The 8,612-nt window shown below is 35.4% G+C and overlaps 2 pseudogenes; one reads left to right on the top strand and one right to left on the bottom strand.

Moving 5' to 3' along the window:
- Positions 1-1,260: 1,260 nt before the first annotated feature.
- On the bottom strand, positions 1,261-1,947 carry LOC126631109 (uncharacterized; annotated as a pseudogene).
- Positions 1,948-3,853: 1,906 nt separating this feature from the next.
- LOC126631107 (uncharacterized) lies at positions 3,854-5,720 on the top strand (annotated as a pseudogene).
- The last annotated feature ends 2,892 nt before the right edge of the window (positions 5,721-8,612 follow it).

Below are 8,612 nucleotides of genomic sequence, written 5' to 3'. Positions count from 1 at the left end.
CGTGAGGGGGATATGTGCTGGGCCTGCGTTGACTTGGTCATTGCTTGGTCTTCCACACCAGTCCAAAAACAAGGCTAAATTGGTAAATTCCTCAAAACGTGCCACGCAACCAGAAAGCAGCAGGAAAGCCACCCTCTTCCCTTCCCTCCCACCCCCACTTAAACACCATGACCCAACCACGCCTACCCTCACCAGAGAAAAAAAGCGTGAGAGAGTCCTCATCATAACATAACCTACACTCTCATTTTCCTCCTCAGTATATATTCATATACAACTGCAATTTTGTGTAAATAATTGAGAGATGAAGTCATTATTCATGTTCATTTGGAGAAATTCTTAATTTGCTTCTTGATATATAGCTAGAGAGCTTCTTAAAAAATAAATATTTGTATACTGTAAAACATAAAATAAATCCATGTAATTAGCATGGGTATACATATTCAGCAAAAATAATATGGGTACAAATCAAATTAAAAAATATGGGTACATATTAAATTTAAAACTATGGGTACAAATTGAAATTAAAAAGAATATTGGTCCAAATTTGAAAAAGGGTACAGATTAAAAGTAGAAATATATGAAACATACAAAGAAATATGGGTACAAATTAAATTAAAAAGAATATGATTATGTGTATAAATCATGTGATTATGTGTATTTAATACAATCACTACATTTAATCATTCATGAAAGGAACATAACTACATTGAGATCCAAGTATATAAAATAAATTTGATGTCATGTAAAGTCTTGATTCATTCGATAACCTTGTATTATTGTAGCAAGACGTCAATACGATGATAATCCTGTTTCATATAGTCCATTTTCCTAACAAAGATATATCAAACACTGCCAGAAATAACGATCCAATATCCTCACTCGCAGATGCCTCTATACCCTCCTTCCAGATATGCCTTTATACTCTCCTTCTAGATATGCCCTACAAGTTTTTGGGCCCGCATACCTTCCCTTTTCAAATAACTTTTACTGGGGGCCCACCACCAGTTTTGGTATTTTCTTTTTTATTTTTTTTTCTTTCCAATTTTTTAGGCTTTCATTTGTTGATGTAGTGCACGGTGCACCGTTGCGGACCGGTTACTTGGCCACATGTTTTCCTCCTCAGTATACCCATGGAAGAAAATATCGATAATATCGACGATATATCGCCGATATTATCGAATTTTGCCCAAGACGATATTTTAAGTGGTATCCAAGGGGTTTTTGTCCAAATTTCGCGATAATATCGATAATATCGCGATATTATCGATATTATCGCGAAATATCGGAACTGTGCAAGTCGGAGACGAACGCCGGAGCTTCTACAGCTCCGGCCGACTGTAAAACAACCCCCTAGACTCCGATCTAGGTATGAACATGAAATAGAAGACGAGACGAACGTTTTTATAACGTCGGTTTGCCGTGAAATGGCCGGAGGTGTTCGGAAAGTTCTTCGACACCCACGACCTCGCCGGAGATGGGTGTGCCTATTCCCGAGTCGATTTCATCCCAAAAACCTTGCAAAAAGACGAGATAGAACTTCAATTTCATATCTAAGCTTCGATCTAGAACATAAAATGAAAAACCCAAAGCTTACCTAACCGGAGAAATTGAAGGAACTCGCCGGAGGGTTCCTGTGTTCGCCGAGTTACAGAGACGAGAAGGAGAGGGAGAAAGACGAGGGTTCTTGCGTTCGCCTGATCTGACGAATGATCAATCTCGAGTGGTACGACGATGAGGAGATAGATGAGGGGGAAGAGGAAGAGGAAGGGGAAGGCGACGTCGTAAAGACGGAGTCGTCGTCTTCGATTAGCTTCTCCGATTTGACGAAATTGATGACGATAGCGTCTAGGGCTTCCCAGTTAATTGGCGTCGAGTCCATTTTTTGGAATTTTCTGGGAAAATTTTGGACTGTTTGGTTGGAAGGAAAATGACTAGAGAGAGAGAGAGAGAGAGGTGGAGGCTCGAAGGGGAAAATGTTATGTGAAATGAAGGGAAGACACGAGGTCTTTCGTAAATTAGAGGGCAGATAGGTGCGAGTAATGTTAGTGTCACCGTGTGGGTGATTTAGGTTTTTTACTGACTTGTACGTGGACGTCTTGGGGTGTGCAAAATATCTAATCTGATATGATTTGATCTGCACACATTTGACGTATACGGATCTGGAAAATATATATAACAAAATGGTAATTTTCTTATTTTTATTTATTTATTTATTTTTTATATAAAGAATGAATACAGTATAAATAAGTTGTGATTACATATGTGTTTGTGATTACTTATTCAGCCTGTAATATTTATATGATCGTTAAGATGTCTGCAAGGCTTGCAAGCTAATATTTATTATCTATGATAAATTTCTATATTTAAAAAAAAACACCAAGGGGATTCGAACCTCTCCCATTTTACTCCTTCAACATAGTGAAAATTTTGAACCTCATAAGAATTCTATGTGGTACTAAGTCACTCATGTATCTTACCATGCAATGTACAAAGTGTAAAATATTGTACTAATTCATTATATATAAATGATTATGGTGTGTTTAAACTTCTTTCATTAGTTACTACATATTTTCTACACTCACAATGTTTGCCAGCTCGCTATATAATCAACTTAAATCAGTTAAATCCATCATGCAATGCATTTCCTTCCAATTTTTTGTGATAAACTAATAGATAATTGGCTAAATAAACATCCTGCAAAGTTTCAATAAAAATTTCCAAGTTTTTCTTACAATTTTCGTGGTTTCCATGTAATTTTTATCGATATCGATATTATCCCGATATTTCCATCGATATTTCCGTGTTTTCGGACTACCGATATTTCCGATATTACCGATATTTTCTTCCTTGAGTATACCCACCTCACTCTCCATATACCCTCCTCCCAAATCCCACTTCTTTTGCTCAACACACACACACACACACACAATTACAATTTTGTGTAAATAAAAATGAGTACAAAATAAAAACAAAAATATATGAAAAATTCTAAAAAGATACATCTAGAAATCATTAATAAGTTTTTCATTTTTTGAAATTGACATACGATGACATGTAATAATTTAATATTAGAATAATGACATGGACAAAAGTCAAAATACCTTGATAAATTCGAAAAATGAGAAAGGTTTCGAATTTCAATTAATGAGAGATAGAGACCTAATTTTAATTAATGAGAAATGAAAATGAGAGATAAGAACCTAATACATGCATATATTCTCTCCTTCCCAACCAGAGGTACACACGCAAGTCAAGAGTCATAGGCTAGTTAGGGTTTCTTCAAAACTTTCAGAAGAAGGTAATCACACGCACACTTGGTCAATGCTCTTGTGGTTGATAATCAATTAAAATCCCGAATATTACTCGGCCGAGCCCTAAAAATCCTCCGAAGGCGAACCCTAAAAATCCTCCCAAGTGGTCTCATCAGATCCTGGCCATGCATCATAAAGGACTTGTGACTTCATTTTCCGTCATGCTTCAATGGGATTCTTCAAAGCCATTTTCCCTCTCTTCAGTATATAGGGATTGCTCTTCCTACGTTTACGGAAAGAGAATCAACAGCAATTCTGTTGTATTCAAAACACAAACACGCGTAATTATTTATTTAATTCAAATTATAACACGCGTTTCTGTTAGATAAATTAAACCAAAGTGGTGATAATACTTATCTTCACTAGAGATCAAGGATAAGACCAAGACTCTTTCAAAAAATTAGAGATAAACATGTAAAGACTTTAAAACATGGGAACAGCACGTATGTATATATAAATTCGCTCATTTCCAACCAGGGGTGCACACGCAAGTCAAGATCCTTATTAATTAGGTTAGTTAGGGTTTCTTCAAAACTTTCGCGATGAGGCGCCTACTGATGGTCTACCTCGACGAAAAAACAAGGTAATCACATGCACACTTCGTTACTGCCCCAGTGCCCTTGTGATTGATAATCAAGTATTAATGTATGTCTCATCTGTTACTTTGTAGATAATTGATTTGGAAACTGCAAATATTTCATTCGTGATGGTAATAAGCTTCAAAGTCTGCAATTTTAATAACAAACTAAAGATATTTCGTCAATTGGAGGTTTTATGTGCAATATATGTATATGCAAATATGCTCTAAATCACTATATTATTCTTTGTTCTTAATTGCGGCTTTGTAGGAGAATTATTTTTTGTTCCTGCATTTAATCTAGCTAGCTTTACACTTTCCGTTCCTAACAATCCATTTTCTGTTTTTTTTATGTGCCGCAGAGAAAGGCGTGACAAGCTTATAATTGTGGATTTGGTTGAAGGCATAATCTTTTACACTGTGTTTTTTGGATCGTTGGCACTTATTCGTGCATATCCTGAAAGAATGCTTCCACCTACGTTAACATACTACCGCCTATCAAGAATGTTTGTGTTGCTCATTCTCGATTTCATTGGCCGGAAGTTCAGAATGATCATCTTCATAATATGTAGAAGAAGAAGAATGATCATCTCGAAAGTAGAGGACAGCAGCCCCTGGTCCAATAAACTCGCGGGAGATGTTATGCAACTGATTCTACGACGACTGGGCTTATCAGACTACGTTCGATGTGCTGCAGTATGCCGTTCATGGCAAGCAATTATTAAAAGCAATATTCAGTCACGCCGTCCCCTTGCTCAGGATCAAGTTCCATGGCTTATGTTAAGCTCTCATCCCATGTCCACTAGAGCTCATCGCGTTTTAAGTCCAGGTGAATGGAAAGATCATAAATTTCTACGATCATGGCCAAATACAATTTTTTATTGTACAATGAATAGGATGGATTGTGTTGGCTCAATAGAGGGATGGTTGATCATGGTCGACAGTGCGTTGAGGCGTCCAGAGGGTTTTATGAAACCTTGGTCATTCTACCTAAAAAATTGTCAGAACCCTAGTTTTAAAATAGAATTCTTCTTCTTCAATCCAATATCTGGTGATCGAGTGATGCTCCCCTCGTCGCAGTCCACCCTTCCATGCCACTGCATCAATGGTCCTGACTTCTCCGTTTCTAAAATTATTGCCTCTTCTGAACCAAAAACAATCAGTCAGGAGCCATGTTTTGTGGTTTGTCTTTGCAAACAGGGTCATCTGACTTATTGTAGGCCAAGGGATCAATCATGGAGCTCGATTGATGAGGAAATACCCTTTGTTAATGGTATAGTTATACTGGGCGGTAAGTTATATGCTACAACGTCCTTAGAGTCCAAGTTTTTAATGGTATTTGAGATGATCGAAGACACCAAAGGCAATGGCGGTCCTCTTAGCTATAGGGTCGTTAAGTTGATAACCCTTGATCCCAACACACGTCCTTGCTTTCCACTTCCTTTCGTTAAAATTGATTACAATGGATCAAGAGTAGAGCATTACAACGGCCGTGAGTTCGTTCATCTAGCAAAAGATTCTGCATCTATGGAGTTGTTTATGATTTTTCATAAGGCAGACTATGCATACAAGCCTAAACAAGAAATGAGTTTACTAACCGATCCTTGCTGGCATAAGATCATGCTTGGAAAGACCTTTCGTTACACTGAGCCACCTAAGACTAAAGGATTTCGAGTGTTCAAACTAGAGTGTGATATTGATGGTGGTCCACAATGGATGGAGGTTGTTGAACTTGGTGATCGGGTATTATTTGTGAGCAACCATCATTCCGCCGTTATGTCGTACCCCCATGGTCAGAAGGTTGAAAGAAACAGTATTTATTTTGCCTTTGATTACCCGTGTTACGAATCAGTCGAATGCGACTTTAGAGTATTTTCCTTGACAAATAAGAGTATCAGGCATTTTAGTTGCTCCAAGAGTCGTTCTTCGTCCCAGTTGCATACTGCACCTTTATGGTTTGTGCCCAATCTTTGTTAGGTTAGTTTAATTAAATTTTGTTTTGTTTCCCTTTTTTCAGTTGGAAAGATTTGCTTTTTGTATTTTTATTTTTTATGAAAATTGTTTACTTCTCTTACTTATATGCACTTAATACATATATAAATCATGTGATTATGTTTATTTAATACAATCACTACAATTAATCATTCATAAAAGGAACATAACTACATTGAGATCCAATTATATAAAATCATATGGAGTCTTGATGCAATAACTTTGTATATTGTTGTAAGACGTCAATATAATGATAATCATGTTTCATATAGTCCATTTTTCTAACAAAGACATATCAAACACTGCAAGAAATAACGATCCAATATCCCCACTCGCCCTCACTCGCGGATGCCTCTATGCCCTCCTTCCAGATATGCCTCTATACTCTCCTTCCAAATATGCCCTACTAGTTTTTGGGCCCGCATGCCTTCGTTATTTGAGATACGCCTCTATACTCTCCTTCCAGATATGCCCTACAAGTTTTTGGGCCCGCATGCCTTCTTTTTCAAATAACTTTTACTGGGGACCACCACCCGTTTTGGTATTTTCTTTCCAATTTTGGTAATAGGCTTGATGTTGATGTTGTGTACCGTTGCGGACCGGTCACATTGGCAACATGTTTTGTTTTTGTATTTTCCTTTTTTCTTAGTCTAATTGTTACAAAGTTTTTCTTTTTCTTTTTTGTGGTATTGGCTATTAGGGTTTCGGTTGACGTGTTTTCCACCAATATGCCCGTTGGCTACGCGAAAATGTTTAAATGACTTAGTAATGCTATGTTGCGGATACAACCGAGCGTTTCCATCCGTTGGTTAGACAGGACCACAGTCATGACCGTTGGATGGCTGAGACTTTTAGTGAAAGGGGTTTGATCATGTAGTTGAAAGAGCGGTGTACCTTTTCAAACAATTATGAGCTAAATTTTTAGCCCGAGATTATTAAAAAATGAATATATGATAATTTTTTTTTCTTAAAATAACACTTTTAAAAAAAATTATGTAGACTATCCTAATTTAATTTTATGAATATTTTAATTTAAAAATATTTAGATTCCGATAAATATTGAAAAATCACTAAACTGATACCATGAAACTCATGGAATATGAAACACATGAATGATTTTTTTAATTATTGTATCCATTGGATTTAGATGTGGACTGTTAGATTTTTTTTCGACCGTTAAATTTGATCATATTAAATCTTAACCGTTGGATTCAATGAATTTCAAAATATAAAATTAAAAAAAAATACACGTATATGGTGGACCGGCCCGCTAATTAAAGCACTAATCCAAGGGGACTTTTGGCCTAAATTTGTCCCAAGAAATGAGTTAGGGCAGGTTGGGGTAGGTTTAGAACCTAAAATTTGAATTTTACTCCAAGAGTTGGACATCGCTTAAAGTTTTAATTAACTTTCAAAATACATCGTTGGTTGAAAATTTGTCTACAAAAGAACAAAATTATCCTTATAATTAATTACTTAACAAAATAATATACTTTATAAATAAATAAGAAAAAGAATACCAAATAAAAAATTACATTAAACATAAGAAAATACAAAATTGATAGAATCCCTCCATCATCTCTGAATGCGTTTTCTTGACCTGGAATTGTACAAACAAATTGTTCGATCTATATTCAATTATAAGAATTTTTCTAAGATCATCTCCAACCTTTGAGTTTTTTTTTTTTTGTTTTTTTGAACAAACGATATTATTTACACTAAGGAGGGGGGATAGGCTAACCCTCACAATGGGCTAGCAATAATGTGGTTCAAATTCGCCTTTGGCAATAATCGAACCTAAGACGTCTTACTTACGAGTGAAGAGGAATACCACTAGACCATAGTACTATGTGGCTCCAACCCTTAAGTTTAAACCTAAAATTTTTAACTCATAAATTTAGGTTTTCACTCAGAAACAATTTTTCTACTCAAACCACTATGGGCTAAATTTTTAACCCAAGATTATTAAAGAATGAATAATTGATTTTTTTCTTCTGAAAATAACACTTTTAAAAAAAATTATGTAGACTATCCTAATTTAATTTATGAATATTTTAACCTAAAAATATTTAGATTCCGATAAATATTGAAAAATCACTAAACTGATACCATGAAACTCATGGAATATGAAACACATAAATGATTTTTTTTAATTATTGTAACCGTTGGATTTAGATTTTAATCGTTATATTTTTTTTTCCTACAGTTAAATTGGATCATATTAAATCTTAACAGTTGAATTCAATGAATTTCAAAATATAAAACTAAAAAAAATACACGTATATGGTGGACCGGCCTGCTAACCCAAGGGGACCTTTGGCCTAAATTTGTCCCAAGAAATGAGTTAGGGCAGATTGGGGTAGGTTTAGAACCTAAAATTTGAGTTTTACTTCAAGAGTTGGAGTAGGTCTAAGAGAATAAGTAAGATATTTATTGGAAGGTTTTTTGAGAATTCTCCAAACTCAGCCGAATATATTAAAAATGGCGACATACTGGAATCAAATATTTGTCGTTAGTACAGTCTGGAATAAAAAATGGTGACTCACTGTCCACCATTGTTGCTAATAATGGGTACGGAGAGAGGCTTTAAGTTACTTCAATTAATGAGTGGGAGTAAGCACTCGATTAACAAAATTAAGTTAAAAGTTAATATTTATTTTCTTAGCTATTTGAACTTATATACTTGATTTATGCATTTTATCTTAATAATTGAAAGTTGTTTTGACAGTTCA

The sequence above is a fragment of the Malus sylvestris genome, chromosome 8 (genome assembly GCF_916048215.2).
Source record: "Malus sylvestris chromosome 8, drMalSylv7.2, whole genome shotgun sequence".
Taxonomy (NCBI): Eukaryota; Viridiplantae; Streptophyta; class Magnoliopsida; order Rosales; family Rosaceae; genus Malus; species Malus sylvestris.
The sequence above is the reverse complement of the archived record's forward strand: the minus strand, read 5'-3'. Positions and strand labels throughout refer to the sequence as shown.